Source organism: Leopardus geoffroyi, chromosome E2, assembly GCF_018350155.1.
Source record: "Leopardus geoffroyi isolate Oge1 chromosome E2, O.geoffroyi_Oge1_pat1.0, whole genome shotgun sequence".
Lineage (NCBI taxonomy): Eukaryota > Metazoa > Chordata > Mammalia > Carnivora > Felidae > Leopardus > Leopardus geoffroyi.
In genome coordinates, this window is record NC_059335.1 from 53701196 (window position 1) to 53721247 (window position 20052).

A 20052-nucleotide genomic window follows, 5' to 3' on the forward strand; every position below is an offset into this window, starting at 1 on the left:
ACACGAAACCCAACTTGGAAGGAAAGTTTCATGGTGGTCACCTTTGTGTAATGTGCTTATGGATGTTATAGAGGGTCTTCTTTATAATTTATAATATTTTTAAGTTAATTATGCTATATATATTTAATTTATAATCATAACTGATTCAACAATCATAACCGATTCAAAATAGTTTCATCATTTGATAGTCTTCATAAATATGTCCAACCCTTTTGGAATAATATACAGATACATCAAGCACCATAAAGTGCTCATAAACATTGCCCTAATGATTTGTATTTTAAGGAAATAAGTTAAAATTTGGTTAAAAATTTGGTGCATAAAGACATTTATTACATACATTTTATTCAAGAAACACATCTGAAGCAAATTAGTAGAAATGCCAGCAGCATGAGGTCAGGAACATTGCAACATGAACACAATGAGATACCATGTAGCTATTATGGACCATGTATTTAAGAAATAGTTAATCAGCACTTACTGCGGGCTAGAGATATAACTGTGAGCAAAAATGATACATTGAGGAACTTCTGTTTCTCCAGAAGGAAGCAGATATTAATCAAAGAAACAAACACAAAAAAGGAACACTGCTCTGATCAGTGTTAAGGAGAATGGTCCTTTTGTGATTTAAGAGGGAATAGTGACCAAGTGAGGGAGTGAGGATTCTTAGCTATTTCCCCAAGAAACATGTGAGTGAGCTGAGATGTGTTTATTATGACTCTGAAGACAGATGGATGAAAGATCTATAAATAAAAATAAGACTGGTACTATAATTACAATATGTAAATACACATATGTAGACAGAGATAGGAATTTGCAAAAACAATGGAAGCAGGTCTATTAGGATAGTGAGATAGTGGGGGGTGATTTTTTTCTTAAAGTGACTGTTAATGTCCTTGTAGTATTTTTATAGTTAAAAACTTTAAATGTAGTCATCTCACATTTTTACTTGACCCAATTATATTTTTACATACTCAAAATTATAAATTGATATTCAAAATAACATTTTAATAGCCTTGCATGGTTTATGTTATTATCTTTCCATATAAATATTCTATCTTAGGGATTCAAATTAATATACGTTCACTATCAGAGCAATGGCTCAGGGTTAAAATGTTCTTCCTTACCCTACTGTCAATCAAATGCTCATAATGATTTTGTGAGTTTTTTTTTTCAACTCCCCTTTTTCATGGTTTTATTTGCTTTTCATATCAGAGTTAAAGACTGAAAATATATCAGTGCTATCTAATAAGGTTAAATCTGACTCTATATAATTTCTCTCCATTAAAATAATCAATTGATTTTATTAAAAAAGAGAATAGGAAGAAATATACAACACACTGCTGGTCCAAGGGTAACAGGTTGATCTGGTCAGCCCCTTGTCTAGAACTTGTGTTTTGTGTTCTGGATCCTCTTCCCCGGTGGGAGACAACAGCAGTGGGTAAGACAAAAGGATTGCAAAGGTCATATAAAAGCCACCGGGGTGAGTCTATTCCAGAGATTAGGAAAGAGAGCTCAAGTTCATGTGCACCAAACAGTGCTCCCATGAGGGGAGCTCAGAGTGGGCACCCCTCACCCCCAAGCATGTGCTGGGTAAATTAATACATTTCAAAAGCCTAGAGAAACTACACTTCTTTGTGAAAACAAGAATACCTGGCAAAGGTTCTATCTAGGTAGCTCCCCTTGCCTAGGTCCTTGGAAAGACAGAAGGCAATGCTAACCATAGTTCTGAGCCTGCACCTACCCCCTGGGACAGTGGAATGTCTACCGAGAGTATGATACAGGGCCACCTACCATGTTTTAATCATCTGCAGTAGCTGTAACTTCTAGAGCACTTTAGAGATCTGAGACCTGACCAACAACTCAAGACTGAATCAAACTTTCAAGAAAATGAAGAAAAGAGCATTGGTTTATGGCAAACCCTATGAGGGACCATCTCACCATCTCCCGGCCTTGTCTTATTTCTTCTCTGTCTTCTCCCTCTGCCTGCCCCACCTCCTCCTTTTTATTCCTTCTTCCAACTTGGTCTTCCCCAATTCTGTCTTTATTCTGGATTTTGTTTCCCAAGAGAAGACCCTTCTTCTGGTCCCTCTGTTGATTCTCTGCAGCCATTCTGTTCCCTCCTTTCAACCTCCATATTAATGCTTTCTCGGTCCATTTCTTTACTTTTTTTTAAATTTTAATGTTTATTTTTGAGTCAGAGAGAGACAGAGCACGAGCGGGGGAGGGTCAGAGAGAGAGGGAGACACAGAATCGGAAACAGGCTCCAGGCTCTGAGCTGTCAGCGCAGAGCCCGACGCGAGGCTCGAACTCACGAACCGTGAGATCATGACTGGAGCTGAAGTCAGATGCTTAACCGACTGAGCCACCCAGGCACCCCCCTTGGTCTGACTCTTTAAATGGGAAAACTGATGACATGGCATTAAAATATTCTCCTTGGTTTTTCAGATCTCCATTTTGAAGAAGGAGCTACTAACCTTCCCTTTAGAAGTGACTGAACTGAGTGTCCCAGAAGTAAGAAGGTAGCCCCAGTCGGGCTGGGCCGGGGGTCAGGGGAAGGCAGATAAGGGACACTAGGTAGGGACTCAAGACCTTTCCCCTGGATATTTCGGGGCTCTACACAGGTGCTCTCCCTCAGAGAGGTTTTCCCTGGACACCCTACCTTGAAGGAGGGTCTCCATGGTGCCCTCTCAATTCGTTATCCTGCTGGTTTCTCTTCTGGCACTTTCCACACATAAAACCTAACTTTTGTATTCCAGTTAAATGTATATCTCATTTGTTTGTTTGTTTGTTTACCTTCTGTCCCTGCCGTCTCTGAGAACACAAGCTCCAAGAGAGGAGAAGGGACAACAGATATGCTGGGTCCCATTCAATCCTCAGTTCCCAGAGCAGTTCATGCTGCCTGGGATGTGCTCGATGAACATTTGCTGAATAAACACATGATTGCATAAAGAAAACTGACTTTTGGGGTAGAGCCTACGTGGTGCTTGGGTGAAGGGTTCTATGGCTAAAAGACAAACAACTTTTTCTCTCTTTTTTTTTTTTTTTAAAGCAAATACACGACCTGAGACTTAAGGATCTAAGCCAGTGTGAGTCATGCATGAAACATTTAAATGAGGTGAAAGAAAAACAGTCATAAAAATAATGACAGAAAAGTGTTTTTCAGGTATGAAATCTTTAAAAAGTCGAAAGAAATCTGTGGGTTCATTTTAGCAAGATGTTTTGCTTAACCCCACGTATCCAAATTATTATCAATCTGACGCGTGCTATCAAAGAATCACGGAGGGGTTCTTTGGGTCCCTTTGTCTTGGAGCCTTTATTTGAAATGTAGCGTGTGTTTGACCGTGAAGCAGTCTCCACCAGCCCGACCTCAGGTCCTCCGAAGGCACACGTGGCTATGGATCCTGCACAGCAGCGGTAGCAAAATCTTTCATTTAAAAATTTATTTATTTATTTATTTTGAGGAGGGGGAGAGCAGAGAGAGAAGGAGACAGAATCCCAAGCAGGCTTTGCCCTGGCAGCGTGGAGCCCCACGTGGGGCTCCAACTCGTGAACCGTGAGATCATGACCTGAGCCAAGACCACGAGTCGGATGCTTAACCAACTGAGCCACCCAGGCACCCCAAATTCTCTTCATTTTTGACATCAGGACCCTGAGGCAAAGAGGGGTGGGGACCGAGCTATGGCCATGTCACAAGGAGTCTGTTCTGAGCAAACTCAGGCCACAGCTCTGGGTTCTCATTCCTCATGCTGTATACCATTCACCTTTCTAGAAGGGGCTACGAGCACGGTCTTCACCTGAGCTGCTCGGTTTCGGTCTCACCAAGATCTCCGTGTAGCTATGCAACCTTGGGCAGATGATTCACTCTGTCTGAGACTCAGTTTCTCATAATTTGAAGAGGGTTCTGCATAATGAACCAGAATCAAGTTATCCTAAAAATTTTACTTGAGTAAGATAAACCCAGGTCACGGGATAAATTATGTCCTCTGAAAAGATATGTTTAAGTCCTAACCCCCAGTATCCAGAACTTACTGGAAAATGGGGTCACTGCCGATGTAATTATTAAAGCGAGGACAGACCGGGGTAGAGTACACCCTGCACTCAGTATGACTAGTGTCATATGAGAAGACAGAAGACAGAGACGGGGACACAGGGAGGGCTCCCTGTGACCACAGAGGACAGGCAGAGATTGGTGCAATGTGCCCACAAGCCAAGGACTGCCAGCTGCCGCCAGAAGCTAGGAAGAGGCAAAGAAGTATTCTGCTCACAGCTCCAGTGGGGGCACTGCCCTGCTGACACTTTGATTTCAGACGCGTGGCCTCTAGAACTTAAGAGAAGAAATTTCTGTGGTCTCAAGCCACCCAGTTTATAGTAATTTGTTACAGCACCCTTAGGAATCAAATACACCCATAAACAGTTTGCCAGATGAAACACTGAATGCCCAGTGAAAGTCTAATTTCAGATAACAAAAACAAAACAAAGCAAAAAAAAAAAAAAAAAACTGTTTAGCATAAGGATGTCCCATGCAGTATTTGAAACACACTTATACCCATTCGGTGTCCTGTGTTTCGATGTTCTAAACCTGGCAACGCTACCCATAAATCACATTGGTGTGCATCAGCCACAGCTTTATAGAACATTAGCAATTGTCAGGATATTATTATGGCTCGATTAGGAGAGGAAATATGTACACATACACATGCTGTGTGTAAATGAATATATACATGCTATAAACATTCTAACTTTGTAGGTAGTTACGAATGGATGTTGTAAGATTCATTTTATTATTTTCAATTTTTTTCTTTAAAGTTTATTTATTTTTGAGAAAGAGGGAGAGAGAGAGAGAATGAGTGGGGGGAGGGGCAGACAGAGAGGGAGACACAGAATCCGAAGCAGGCTCCAGGCTTCGAGCTGTCAGCACAGAGCCCGACGCGGGGCTCGAACTCACGGACCGAGAGATCATGACCTGAGCCCAAGTAGGAGGCTTAACTGACTGAGCCACCAAGGCACCCCTGTAATATTCATCTTAGCCCTGACTGAAGTTAGAGCACTGACACAATCTGATAAATAAAAATGAAATCGAATTGCCACATGACGAAGGGCCCGTGGGGCGGCTCTCGGCTTCCTCGGGGCTCTGCAGGCCCAATTTTGTCACAGGTGGGCCGGTGCACGCGCAGGCCCCAGCGTGCTGCGGGGGCCGCGTGCCTGGGCAGGCCCCAGTGCCTTGGAAAGCCACTGTGTCCCAACAGCCTGTCCCTCCAGCGCTGTTTGTGGGTGCCCTTCCCAAACGCTCCCACCGGCCCCTCCCGCTGGAGCAGCAGCCTGGCTGCGATAAACTGTCAATTTGAATAGCCAAGCAGATGTTATCAATATCTGCAAGATGCACCCATCATTCTTTCAGTGGTATGAACGGGGGACGGTTTCCTTTTCCGTCCCCTCCTTCTCCATCCCTTCCCGCCCCCCAGCTGCGGGCTTCCTGTCATTCTTCCCGCAAGACTGGGCGGGGGGGGGGGGGGGGGGGGGCGGTTCAGGCTAACACGATCTTAGCAGGCGGAGATACACTGGGCTGAATATTTATGATCCTGCTTTTCGGGAAGAGCAGATTCTGGGTGTGTCTGAGGTTCAGGAAGTTGATGGAAAAGAGGGAGAAATCAAGAAACAGATGTTTTGGGGATGTGTGTGTGTGCGCGTGTGTGCATTACAAACAACTATTTAATTTTGTAGATCCGAGATCCTTACTAGAACGTGAATCACAAGTTTCACATCCTAGAATTAACTGACAGTTAATCAGCCCCGCCAATATTTATTGAGAACATACTATACACCCATGATTTAAATGCTGGCGATCTAGCAGTGAACAAGAAGGACTAACCCTGCTTGTCACGAAATTTTCCTAGCAGTGAGAGGAGGCAGATAAGAAGATAGTAAATAGTTAAGGGCTTGAAATGTTGACTGTAATAATGTCTGGCAAGGCAAAATGATAGTGCTGAGAGTGTTGGGAACAGGGACATCTACTTTAGGAAGGGATCTCTGAGGAGATGGCATGAAAAAGACTCCTCCCCAAAGGATAAGGGGATAGCCGAAGGAAGGCAGTGGTGAGCCACGGAGGGTTTTTCTAAAGTAGACGAGCTGATATCCAACAGTGCCTCAGGAACTTCACCCTAGAAGCCTCTAGAAGAGCTACTGCTCATCAGAGAACCATGCTGTAAGCCCCCCACTGCATGTCATAAACGGGTTTCTCCTCGCTGCATCAAAATGATTCTAGTTACGCATCATCCTTGGGTGAGTTACGGAAAGAGCCTCCCGAATAGTTTTCTGGGTTCTGTGGTGCAGATGATGAGCTCGGGGTGAGAAACGCTTTGAACGTTAGACACTGTGACCAGAAATCCAGGACGTGCGATGATGGGGAGAAGAAGGAAGTGTAAGTAGAGATACACGGGACGCGTCTCCCGCCTGAGCCCGTCTCCTCCACTGGAAGTGGGCGTCCCGATGCCTCCCTGGAAAGAGTCTCGGGAGGTTGAGAAGAGACAGCACAGGGAAGCGTGCTCAGCTCGGTGCCTGGGAGCAGGTGGCATCTCTTTCCTTCTTTTCCTCCACGGTCTAAGGAACCCAAATGAGAGTGGGGCACGTCTACTGGTGGAAAACTGCAAAAATCTCTTAATCCCAAGTTTTTCAGAGGATGTAAAACTATCATGGGACCCAAAAAGCCATTTGAGGACCAGACAAGGAAACACACACACACACACACACACACACACACACACACACTGCACTCCATCCCTTCGCATACCACAATCTTACTGTCAGTAACAAACATGCAATTCCCTCCGTTCTGAACACAAAATCCACAGTCCAAGCGTCCAAGCTGACGTAGCCATGGGAGAGATGGGCGTGGAGGTACTGTGGCCAGAAAACTTGCTGTTCGGGGTTTTGTGCAGGCCTACACGTCCCACCCCCCCACCCATGCACATCTCTGATGGTCCATCCGTGACCCTGACTTCACCATAAAGTGTTCCAAGGGCCAAAAATCTTCCTCAGCCGCTTGACAAACTTCTGTTATTCTCCTCACGCACCGTAATGCATTCTTCCGCGTTCGTACATACGCTCCAGTGGACAGAGAGGCGTTCACACCAAGAAAACTCACTTGCAACTAACTGGTTTACACTTCTATCACAATGAATCATAATTGCTTGATTCCTTCTCTTGCCTGTTACTTGACTGTGAGCTTCAGAGGACTGAGACTTATTTATTTGGCTTTGCTGTGTGCTGTTGCTGTCCGGCAATAGCTATCTGTTGAACAAATAAATACAGCTAAAAAGCAAACAAATGAGCTCAAAACCACATGTGCACAGCCTGTATATGAACTCACACATAAATCCCCAACTCACGGATAGTCCCGATCATGCTCAGATATACATCCACGCAAAAGCCACGCGGGTCAGTTGCACGCACGGGTATCCACCCATCTCTTTCTATATCTCAACTTGTTCTGTACGTCCCCCAAAATCCCACATCTCCCTGCGTGTAGATAATTCTCACTAATGCCAGGTGCCTGGGTGGCTCGATAGGGTGGCGTCCTGGCCTGGAACAGCTGAAAGAGGCTACCCCAGAGATTTTAGAGCCCTCTGCCCTTCAAAGCTCACTGCTGGCACCCAAGACCAGGTGCTCGGCAGGGGTGATTGTGGTTCGTGGGCCTGATTCTGAGGCCTATCTCGGATGAGTCAGAACTTAACATCAGCCAACAGGGGAGACTTAATCTATTTAATATACTCTCTGCTCTGGGGTCCCAGATGGTGAAGAGGCCAAGCAAAGATGTCAAACTGTGTGTGGTCTTTAAATAGCCCTTGATGTTTGTCACAAGAGTTGAGCCTGGGGCCTGGATCCATTCCAGTTGGTAATTGATAATTCCAACTGGTAATTATGTGCTCTCGGTAGTTTCGGTTGGCGTTCCGCACATCCTGTCCTCAAACGGCGAGAGGTGTTCCCGGGTTTCATGCCAGAGGTGGCTCCATTTCAAGCCCCATAAAGTTTCTAAATACCTTTGGAATGCTGCAGGATGAAGGATGCTGTCCTCGTTAAACACATGGGCTTCTCAAAAGAAAACCCATTACTCTCTGATAATGACAATTTTTCCTGGTCCTTATGTTCCTTGTTAAAGGAAAATGTCAATTAATAAAGAACACACACACATAACCCTTCCCAGGAATTAGTTAATTATGTCAACCAATGTCCTAGGGGGCCAAACAAGTAATCTGCTTGCAAATTATTGTATTCTTCAGAATATATAGAGACATTCTAGATTGCCTTGATGCCTTTCTTCCTCGTTTTTCTTTCACACCTTTTGAGATCTAATTACTAAATGCCCGCGGATTGAGGTCCGCTCACTTGTCTTTTCCTGGCATATACCTCCATTTAAGAAGACACAGGCCTATTTCTACCCTCTGCACAATGGACACCGGCCAGGGATGTATGATAGTCATACCAGGAATAAAACTGGAGCCTTCCTTTTCCTGTTCTCTCAAAGGAATTCCAAAGCAAAATTCAGTTAAAAACATGAGAGGTTGATCACAGACGCGAGCAACTGCGAGACTCAGGAGACGTAAAGAGTCTTACTTGGAGCGGCCCCTTCCCCACAGATTTCCTGATTTCCTGCAAATGCATCTGGGTCTGCAAGGAGCACATACCCAACTCATCACCTATGCGTTTAGCTCTCTGTTGCTATGAAGCGCACCAAAGCGCAGTGCCCTGAAAGATCAGCACTATTTTATTTCTCAGTTTTGGGGGATGATTGTGCTCATCTGGGCGGATCGCGCGCTCGTGTCACCGATGGTCCCTCTCACCGTTGAGGCCAGATGGTGGCTGGGGCTGCACTCATCTGAAGACACAGACATGAGATCATGCTGTCTCAGGGCCGATTCTTTCTATGTGGCCTCACCAAGTGGTCTTCGCCCAGCGGTCTCTCCCACTGAGCAGCTGGACTTCCTCCCCAGGGTCTAAAGGCTCCCAGGTGGGAACATTTCAAGAAGTAAGAAGCAGAAGCCGCCAGTCTTCTTGAAGGCTGGGCTGGAACCAACACGACATTACTCCCTCTGCATTCTGTAGTTAAGCAGGAGTGGGGCCAGCTCCGGTTCCACGTGGAAGGCACTACACCAGTGTGTGAGGGCTGGAAGGTGTGGCTCGCTAGGGGCCACCTTCGAAGATGAGCTGCCACACCATCACTGTCTCTCCTGTCAACCTCCACCAACGGCTGCTGGTCACACTTGACTGGGGATTCCTCATCTCATGCTCACCCCACTCAGACCTGGACCGCCCCCTTCTCTGGCCCGTCTCTCCCTCTATCCTGTTTCCCGCTTTGGGTTTTGAGTTCCTGCTTCTCCTCCATGGCATCGACCCTGCCCTTTCCCCTGTGTTGAACTTCAGTGACAGCTCATAATGACCTCTCCTCTCTTCACTTGAAATCTGATAGGGATTCCATCCAGCTTCAAATCAAATATTGTTAAAACAAAACAAAACAAAATTGAGAAATGGTATATATAATATGATTCTGTTTATGGTAAGAAATGTAAATGAACAGTTGCATATGCTTATGTAAGTTTGTGTATCCATGTAACATAAAATATAGGGTAAATATACATGATGGAAATTTCCAACACAGATTGCCCCTAGGCAATATTTGGATGCTGAGAAAGGGGTAATAGGTAACTTTTTGATTTTATACTCTAATGGATATTAAAAAAATTTCCAATGAGTTCGCATCCTTTTATAAAAAAAAGTAATGTAGAAATCTAATTCAATTTTAGGAAATATTTGCTGAACTTCTAGCAGGAATAAGACCCTATTCTTGGACTAGTGATTTCAAAATTGATAAGACATGGTCTTTTAAAACATTTTTTTCCAGGGGCACCTGGGTGGCTCAGTCAGTTAAGCGTCTGACTTCAGCTCAGGTCAAGATCTCACGGTCCGTGAGTTCAAGCCCCACGCCGGGCTCTTTGCTGACAGCTCAGAGCCTGGAGCCTGCTTCGGAGTCTGTGTCCCCCTGTCTCTCTATCCCTCCCCCACTGACACTCTGTTTCTGTCTCTCAAAAAATGAATAAATGTTAAAAAAATTTAATTTTTTTTTTCCCCAAAGGAATTCTCGACTATTTTGGCTATTCGGAAACACACACACACAAAGATACACACACACGCACACACACACCACACACCCATCATTCAGCAGCAGTATTCCACGTACATCAAACAAGGCCAAAGCCTGCACAATATTTACAAAATCCACACTGGGGCTAAGAAGTTAATATTCTCAATTTTAAAATCAAAAGAGCGTGACCAGGCTCTGCCTTATCCATTTCATCCCTGGGTTCAGTATGGAGAATCTTTCTCTGGCATGTTGATACCAGAGTCTGGCTCTCTGAGCCAGGCGCGTGCTGGGTAGCCCAGGCAGCCCAGGTAGGAACTGCCCGTCCTGCTCAGGTGCATCTCCAGCCCATCGATTGCCAATCTCCCAGAATCCCTCTCTCTCCAAGTGGGCAGGATGCAGCCTAGGGGTCATTCCCAGATCACACAGATTTCTGAGAACATGCTCTTTCTTGAAATGGTGATGTAATGCGGAGGAGAGTTTCAGGGCTGATCAATGACAGCGAGGACTCTGTCAGGATGTACAGTAATTTGACTCAGCTCAATAAATTGAGCTTCTGGGGCAGGAAAAAGACCCCAGGTTCTAAAAATGCTTGCACAAAGAACCCTGTGCACTTCTGTCTCCTCTGCCCAGCCCGCTCCTCTTAAAGCACCCCCATCTCGCGATTACTAAGACTCACACGAGTAGGATGGATGCTGGTGGGAACCTATCGGGCATATCGAAAAGCCCATTGATTTGTAGCCTTCGCCGAGCCTACCATTCTGTCTGACGGGAGCTCTGTGCGCCTGTGAACACACATACTCCTCGTCTGCCCACGAGAGGCCCGACCATCAATCATGACTCTTGCACCCCTCGAGGCAGAAGCAGTGTTAGAATCTTTCCAGGGGTGCTGGGTCGGTCCCAAGGACTCAAGGGTCAGAGCAAGGGCTCCCCAAACAAGAGAGACAGGAGGGGGCAGGCGTGGGCGCTTTGAGCTGAAACACGGCTCATGTCCCATTTGCCACGACCCCGTGAGGTCGGTTCCGTGAACAGTCCCATGTTTCAGAAGACAAAACTAATGCTCTGAGATATTAAGTCAGTCTGAGCCTTTAATTAAAGCCTGAGTGTTTATGCAAACCAGCCAGAAACACTCCACTTTGATCCATTCCCACATACGATTTTGCTAGAACACAGGACTCTTCTGCCAAAATCAGGAATGTCCTGAAGCCTCTGAGCTAAACCATCCATTCATTCTCTCTATTTTACAGACAAAGGGCCTAAAGCTTAGAGAAACAGAGAGAGTTGCCCAGCTCCACGTGGCCACTAAGCAGTCGGGAAAGAAATGAAGCTGAGATCGAACGATAATAATTATATCCGCTCTTAGTGACCAAAGAAGCATTGTGCGTTGGGTGCCATGCTCCTCACGCGGGGTGTGATCTCATCCTTAGGACCCAACACAACAGAGATAACACCGCACCTCTCTTGTGGGATTACCATGAGCATCCAACAAGACGAGGCACTTGTCAACCCTCTGGTGTGCCTCTCAATGTGCATAGATCTTGCTCTAAGATCAGCTAAGACCATAGAACGTCCTAGCCGCAGAAACTGACATGAATCTTATTCTCATGCAGTATCCAGAAATATGTCGTCATCTGGCAGGCCTATTTAACTGTGCCCTCAGCGTGTGTGTGTGTGTGTGCGCGCGCACAGCACAATTAGTAAGTGCATGTGCTACAGTGATGACTTGCCTTTTCCTTCAAGAAATTTGAATTGCTTGTGAAACCTTTAATAGAGATTAAATAGCTGATAATCAGCTTTCACCATGTTATTGACCCTTTCGACATTTGTCTTAGTGATCTCTTGCATCTGAAATGGTGTGCAGCCTGTGGGATCCGTTCCTTTGACTGGTCATGGGAAAATTCTACCTATGCCTCAGCCCTGTCCAGGGCCAAGGAGTTGGGGCATGGGTGGGGTAACTCCAGCTCACTGCCTCACCCCTCTGTATCTTGCCCACAAGTCCCTCGGAAATGCCACATTACGTACCAGCAAGACAGTCTAGTATCTACCTATGTGGCCACTCGACCTTCCCTATCTCATGCGGGCCTGAGAAATAGAGGTGGTTAGGGAAAAGCATGGTCAGGTTCGAAGAACATGGATAAGAGCAGCTCTGACATCTGCCACCTTTGGGGTCTGGGGGTTGAAGATTCAGCCTCAGAGATTCTCTTTCTCACCTGTAAAATCAAAACAACAGTAGACACCCTCCACCGGGCCCAGGCTGGTGTTAAGTATCATGTGAGCTCCATACATGTTGGCAACACTTCCTTCCCTGACACAGAGGATCTCAAGGTGTATCTCCCAAACTGGCAGCTTTGTCAGAAAGGCAAATTCTCAGGCGCCACCCCAGGTCCACCGAATCAGCATCTCTGGGGGCGGGACCCAGCCATCTGAATTTTCTGAACCCGAAAACCCCTCCTTATACTACTGCCATTTTGCAGCTCATACACCTAGCCCTGGCCGTAAGGAACTTCTCTCCAGTGCCTCTGAGTTGGCATCTGCGCTTCTCACGGGACATCATTCCATGTCCCTTTTATACTCCCTTCCTGTCCCCGGAGAAGCCCCACTCAGCTTTCAGATCTTTCTTTAGAAGTCACTTTATCCAGGAAGCATTGCCTGGATGGCCCTGGCTGGATCCAATGGCCCCGCCAAGCCCTCTGTATTTTGTTCCACATATACCAGATTGCAGGAGGCTTGTGGGTCTAAATGATCTGTCTCCCCAACCAAACGGTAAGATTCGTACTGGCAGGGCTCATGTCAGTGTTGTCCCCAGTGATGTGCAGGTAGGTGATCAATTAGTGAAGCGACTGTTCCTAACATTCAACCCCAAGGGGCCATCCTCCCTCTCGCTCTCAAGACTGCCTTCCTCCATCAGGCCTTCCCAGACATCTCAGACACACACATACACACGTCTGCCCTTCCCTGGCTCCCTGTGGGACTTGGGATCTGATCCAGGGAAGCAGTCTCTGGATCATACGGGGCAGGACATCAGAAAACTGAACCAATTTATGAAATTTGTCTCTGTATATTTCTCTAGGAACACGGAGGGGACACTCAGTAAATAGATGCTGATGTGGTGAAAAACCATGATGAGATGACATTGGAAGTCGAGAAGCCCGATTATTGATTGTGGACTTCCATCGAGGGAAAAAGGAACCAGTTTGGAGAGAAGAGACCCCTGCATTACGCCCTCTCAAACTGGGAGACAGGAGAGGAAAAATTAAAATCTGCATATAATGTAAAAGGGGAAGGGGGATAAAGGGTAAAAATAAGAAAATACGACATGGGGTAAGTTGTCGAAGTGAATGCAAAACAATTTTACCGAATTCCTATCAGAGAATGCCATGGGAGACGTGACGTGACATATGAGTCCCACTGTGCCTGCCCAAGTGGATAGCCTGGTTTAGGGAAAGACTGAGATATTACAAGTAATGTCAACAAGAGCTCACAGGCTATTCTGAGCTGTTGGAACAGAGAAAGCAGTCTGGGGAGGCTCCCTGGAAGAGGAAGGACATTGTGCACAGAGCTAACCATGAGAACAAAGCAGGGAGTTGATGAAACATGCAGATGAGAAAGCTGTTCTGCAGGAAGGTCCCCAAGCGTGAGCAGTTCTGTGAGAGGTGACAGGCCCAATACGGGTCACAGAAGGAGGCCTTTCCTCCAGAATGGTCCATCTTTGACGGCTCCTCCCCTCTCCTGCCCTAAGCTAGGAAGACAGCGCCTACCTTAACCCTAAACCAACACTTCTCAAACATCATCCAATGGAGGGCATATTAAAATGCAGACTTCTGGGCCCCACCTCTAAAGTTTCTGATTCATTGGGTGCGGGGTGAGGCCTGAGAATTTCACTTCTGTAAAGGTTCCAGGTGATGCTGGGGATATTCCCCAGATAGACATCAAGTCCCAGGCAAGAATGGTGGAACAAGCAAGGATTATAAAACGTGGCCTGCTGGTCACTAAATCCTTGGCACAGGCTTCGGGAACACTCTGAAAGCCAAACCGCTCCCCAGTTTGACTCTGGCCTGCCAAAGTCAGGAGCCCGATGGCTAAGCCAGCAGGGGGCCCGCCCTGCACGCCACAGCCTCCCGGCCCCAAGAACTCACACCAGGTCCAAGAGATTGCTGGGGCCTTACAGTGTATATCTAGATACCCGAGACTTGGCTCCCGTTGAAACAGATTCTGCCCGCGTTAATTAGTCCATCAGTGAGGGACTCAGAGGAATCACCGTGGCTAATGACAAAGACTCCTGGCCCAGGAGCAGATTCCAGATTGGGTGGCTCTGGATCCTGAATGTGGCATTCGCTCCGATGAGGCTGGCGCGGTCCTTCATTATTGCTGATGTTAACACCTTAACCCGAGTTTCTTAATCTTTGAAGTGGGGCTGAGGTTGCTTTATTGTTTCAGGTATGGGTGCCCGGTTGCTGCTTATTAAATGCTAATTAGTACATGATAAGTGCAATTAGAGGGTCAGAGCTCCCTGCTAAACCCTCCCGGCAGCTAAGCTGGCCACTCCAAGGAAAACCAGTTCCCCAGCTCGAGGAGAATAATTGGGAAGCAAGACAAGTCGTGAAGACTCGTCACCAAGTTCCAGTCATTGTTGAGATTTTGTGCTTTTTTACATTTTGCACTTATCTTAGAACTTTTTAAGTCTATTTATTTATTTTGAGAGAGGAAGAGCATGGAAGCCAGGGGGTGGGAAGAAAGAGAGGGAGAGAAAGAGAATCCCAAGCAGCTTCCACACCATCATCATGGAGCTCGACACAGGGCTCGGACTCACGAACCCTGAGATCGTGACCTGAGTTGAAACCGAGAGTCGGATGCTTAATGGACTGAGCTACCCAGGGGCCCCACATTTATTTTATATCTTACTTCTTCCCCCCCCACCCGCCCCAGTGAGTGGGCCCCTCGCAGGTATGCCCTGTGAGAAATGGCCCCCCACTCATGAGGAGGATGGACTGACTGTCTTGCATGTTGAATTCTGTTGCAAATGCAGGAGGTTTGCACATAAACCTGTGAAGGAGGTTGTATCATCTGCTCAAGGACCTGGAGATGTCAGACATCTTTCCCTTGTAAGCGTCACAAGGGTTCTGCATTTTTCCTCATATTCCATAGAGAAGTGAGATTATACAGAATGTGTCTGTCTGGGTCTGACTTATTTCATTCAGCATAATGGCCTCCAGGTTCATTCACCTTGTTGCAAATCACAGCATTTCTTTCTTTTTCATGGCTGAATAATATTCTGGTGTGTGTGTGTGTGTGTGTGTGTGTGTGTGTGTGTGTGTGTGTGACATTTTCTTTAGCCATTCATGCATGATACGCTTTTCAGTTTTAAGATGAGTCATTTCTGAGGATGGAATATACAGCATGGCAATCATCATTAATAACATGGCATTATATACTTTTGAAAAAAATGTTGATTTGTTTATTTTGAGAGAGAGAGAGAGAGAGAGAAGGAGAGAGAATGGGGGCGAGCATGAGCAGGGGGAGGAACAGAGAGCTAGAATTCAAAGCAGGTCCTCTGCTGTCTGGGCAGAGCCCAACACAGAGCTTGATCCCATTGGCCTGAGCCAAAGTCAAGAGTCATATGCTTAACTGACTAAGCCACCCAGGCACCCCTGATAATATAGTATTTTCTACTTGAAATTTGGTAAGAGAGTAAAGCCTGGGTGTTCTCACCGCACATACACGCGTGTGCGCACGCACACACACACACACACACACGCAATGTGGTATCTACATGAGGTGATGGAGATGTTAATTAGCTTGATTGTGATCATCATTTCACAATATACACATTTATCTTACATGTCGTGTGTGTATAACCTTACATGCTGTGTCATTTTTACTTACCAGCTATACCTCAATAAAGCTGGCTTGGGGGAGGCTTCTGCTACTCCAGGCTTAAGAAATCATTTGAGGCAGGGGTGCAGGCTGGCTCCAGGCTTAAGAAATCATTTGAGGCAGGGGTGCAGGCTGGCTCAGTCAGTTAAGCTCCGACTTCGGCTCAGGTCATAATCTCACGGCTCAAGCCGTGTTGGGGTTCGAGCCCCATGTTGGGCTCTGTGCTGACAGCTCAGAGTCTAAAGCCTACTTCCAATTCTGTGTCTCCTTCTCTCTCTGCCCCTCCCTACCTGGTGTTCAGTCTCTCTCTCAAAAATAAATAAACATTAAAAAAAAAAAAAAAGAAATCAGTTGAGGCAGAAGATGAAGGCATAGATGACCCTGTCCTCCTTCTCCCCTAGGAAAGCAAATACAGGCAAAAAGGGTACCCCTTTCCCAGTGGGCTTTCCTTTAAACCTCACTGATGGCTCTGTCCTGTGGTTACCCTGGCTCCAAGGGGATCTAGGAGAGCAAGAATTTCCCAAGTGGTGGGCACATTGCTGTTCCGGATGCATCTGGAATCTCCTGAACAAGAGAAAGGAGTGGATGGGCTTGGGGCAAGCTCTGCCCATATCTATCCGGTGGCTGAGTTTGGAGGCACGCCCTATCAGGAAATCCCTTCTCTGCCACTTACTAGATGTTCAGCTTGGGCAATCTAGACCTTTCCAGCTTTGCTATCTGTGTAATTGTGGTAATAATGCCCCCAAGGTGTTTGAAGGGTTTAAGTGATGTCACATGTTGAAATCACCCAGCACAGTCTGCAGCACCTAGCATGCGAGATTAACTACTATAATTAGCAATGACAATGGCAATATTACTCCTTAAACCCCCTGACTCCAGCTCAGCCCCTCCGTGTGGTGCTTTGCCATGTTCCTAGAGCCCTGCCTGGAAACCCAGGAAGACTGCCTAGTCCCTGTTGTTACCCAACACACAGCCTCACGATTCCTTCCAGCAAGCTGGACTTTGCTCACCCCTGCAGACAGCACATCCTGAAAGCATATGGACATTGTAACCACAATTCGGTTTGACCTTTAAGCTCCCGGGGCATGAAACCTCCCAGTGTCTTGTTTTTCACGGTTAGAGTCCACACTGCCATCTCCGCCCTCACATGGGGCTGGCTCCGGGCCAGTCTGCTCCCCCAGAGCTACGAAGGACAGAGACTGATGAGCCCAAATTGATATGTAACTTGCCCTAATATTGACCCTGGCCCTGTGGTTAGTGATTCCCATCGCGGGGTAAATGATTGGACTGTTTTGGCTTTTACCCATTTGACTCTTACACCATCCCCGCCGCCATTTTGAACACCACCGCCACCAAGAAAGAATCTCCGTTAAGTGTGCGATACAGTTAAGAGTCCTCTTGGGTGGACATGGCAGCAAACTTCGCAACGAGAACTACGTCCACTAGAAGACTGCGACAGTCTTTCATTAAACATGGTACAAGTGAAAGCCACCCCCCCCCCATTGGAGATGTGTCTGTGAAACATCCAAGTAAATCATAATCCTGAGAAGTAATATTAGCTGAATGCTCAAGAAGCACCTGGTGTGCCCAAATGTTACACGACATGCAACGATTCCTTCCTCTTCTACAAAGTTCCAAATATCTGCTAAGCTCCAAATCAGGCGCTACGCTGTAAGGTGGAGATGACATGGTTCCCGCCCTGTGTGGGGATTCAGGCCGTGATTGGCTCCGGTCATTAGGGCTGGGGGGGCGTCCTAATTATGGCTAACAGGAATATCGCAGTTGGCAGGTCTGAACTGAGTGTCTGCTCCATGGTAGGTGTTTAGGATGCATTATAAGTTTAGCCAGAATGACCATTATGACTTCCTGTAGGTTCTCTAGTAATCCTACTTTGTCGTTGCTTTTTTTTTTTAACGTTTATTTATTTTGAGAGAGAGAGAGAGAGAGAGAGAGAAGGCATGTGCAAATGAGCAAGCTGGAGTTGGGGAGGGGCAAAGAGAGAGGAAGAGAGAGAATCCCAAGCAGCCTATGTGCTGTCAGCATAGAGCCTGATGTGGGGCTTGATCCCAAGACCTTAGGATCATGACCTGAGCCGAAATCCAAGAGTCAGACGCTTAACCAACTTGGCCACCCAGGCACCTCTCTCTTGGAATCCCATTTTGTAACCAATGCATCTGAAGTTTGGAGAAGGTTGATGGTGCATGGGTTCGAGCCCCACGACAGGCTCTGTGCTAACAGCTGGCTCCTGGAACCTGCTTCAGATTCTGTGTCTCCCTCTCTCTCTGCCCCTGCCCTGCTTATGCTGTGCCTCTGTCTCTCAAAAATGAATAAATGTTAAAAAAAAAAAATGAAGTTTGGAGAAGGTTCAGTGATCGATCCAAGGTCATACAGGGTGAGGATCCGGGTTGGACTGGAATCCTGTTCCAGCTGAGTATAGATCCACACTCTTACCGCCAGAGCTAGGCCGCTTAGAGTCAAACCCCATTTGTGCCTCTTGCCAGATTTGCAACCCGGGGCAGATTACTTAAGCTCATAGGTTTTATAATATTACTTCCTTCACGGGGTGGTGGCGAGGAGTAAATGAGGTAGCGTGTGCCGAATGCTGGGGACAGTTAACGCACACAGACGCTGGGACCCTCTCTGTACCACCTGATGGTCAGCAAGGGCTGACCCTCTCCATCTAACCCAACTGGAGAGGTCACAGCTGTGCTGAGCTGTGAAGAAGAGTGACTGAGGGTTGCCCCGGTGGGGAAGGGAAGAGAGCCCGCAGGCAGAAGAAACGTTTCTTCCAAAGGCGTCGAAGTCAGGAGGGCAGGGAGGGTTTGGGGCGTGCTGGCCAGCAGTGTGGGGTGGCCTGAAAGGCACTTGTGTGGAGGGAGGTGGACGGGACTGAGAAGCAGGCAGAAGCAGGACTCGAGGGCTCTGGAGCTTTTTCTGAAGGCAACGGGGAGAGGATAAAGGGTGTGAAGTGAGGAAACGACTCAGTCTCCCCAAAAGAAGAAATGATTCTAGAACCCAACTCCAGGGCCTTAAGTCCTACTGCAGCCCATGCTGGAGAGAAGGAGAACGACTCCTGGCTGCCTAAAGGCCACTTCCTCTGTAATCCTCCTCTGGGGCTGGCCTTAGCAGGCAACTCGGGTGCTCGGCTTGCTGCTTTCCAGCTCCTTCCCTGCGAGCCTTCTGCAGGGGTTCCCAGCACTGCACAGAGGACAAGCTGGGGCTGCAGGGAAGGCGGTCGGCTCTCGTTACCCTGTGATCGTGGGTGAGGGCTGCAACCTTCTGGAAACAGCTCCCAGCCCGGGCACCCGGGCCCGGGGCTGATGCCTGGCTTTTGGGCACCCTGGGCTCTGGCATCTGTCTCAGGGGACTCAGGTTCAAACGTGCAGTTTTTACTTACAAAAGAGGGAGGCGTGGATTTGCATGTCTCCCCAGGGTTACGGGGAGCCTGCACCTGCCAGGACCCGGATCCTCAGAGGATCGGTTTGCCTTTGAAGGACTGGGTCAGTGGTTTGGTCCATGGGGACCTAGCAGTGAGTTCTGTTCTCAGACGAGTGCCCCGGAGGAAGAGCATGGAAAACGCTACCCCGGGCCCCGGGCCGCCCAGGGGAAGAGGGCTGGCCTCCACATTTTCCCAGATCCGTGTGGGCAGCTACAAAGGAGCTTTTGAGGATAAACAAATACAGAATTGAGAAAATAAGGAAGGAGCTGGCATTTGAAGAATGTGAATATTTAGAAAATGCTGGGGAGTGAAGACAGAGCTGGCTGTTCTCTTGTAGGTTAGATGTCTGACGGCCTGGGACGGGGGAACCGCAAAAAAAAAAAAAAAAAAAAAAAAAAAAAAAAAAGAAGAAGAAAAGGAGGGGGAAAAAAAACATCTTGGTGGAGACAAGGTTCCTTCAGGGTGGATTGTTTCCCACAGGCAAAGATGAAGGATGTGAAAGCAAATGATTCCGAGGGAACAGCGTAGACACTACATCATTTCACGTCTCGGTCAAGGTAATGGTAGAAAGACACCACCCCCCACTGTTCTCACGTTATAGTTT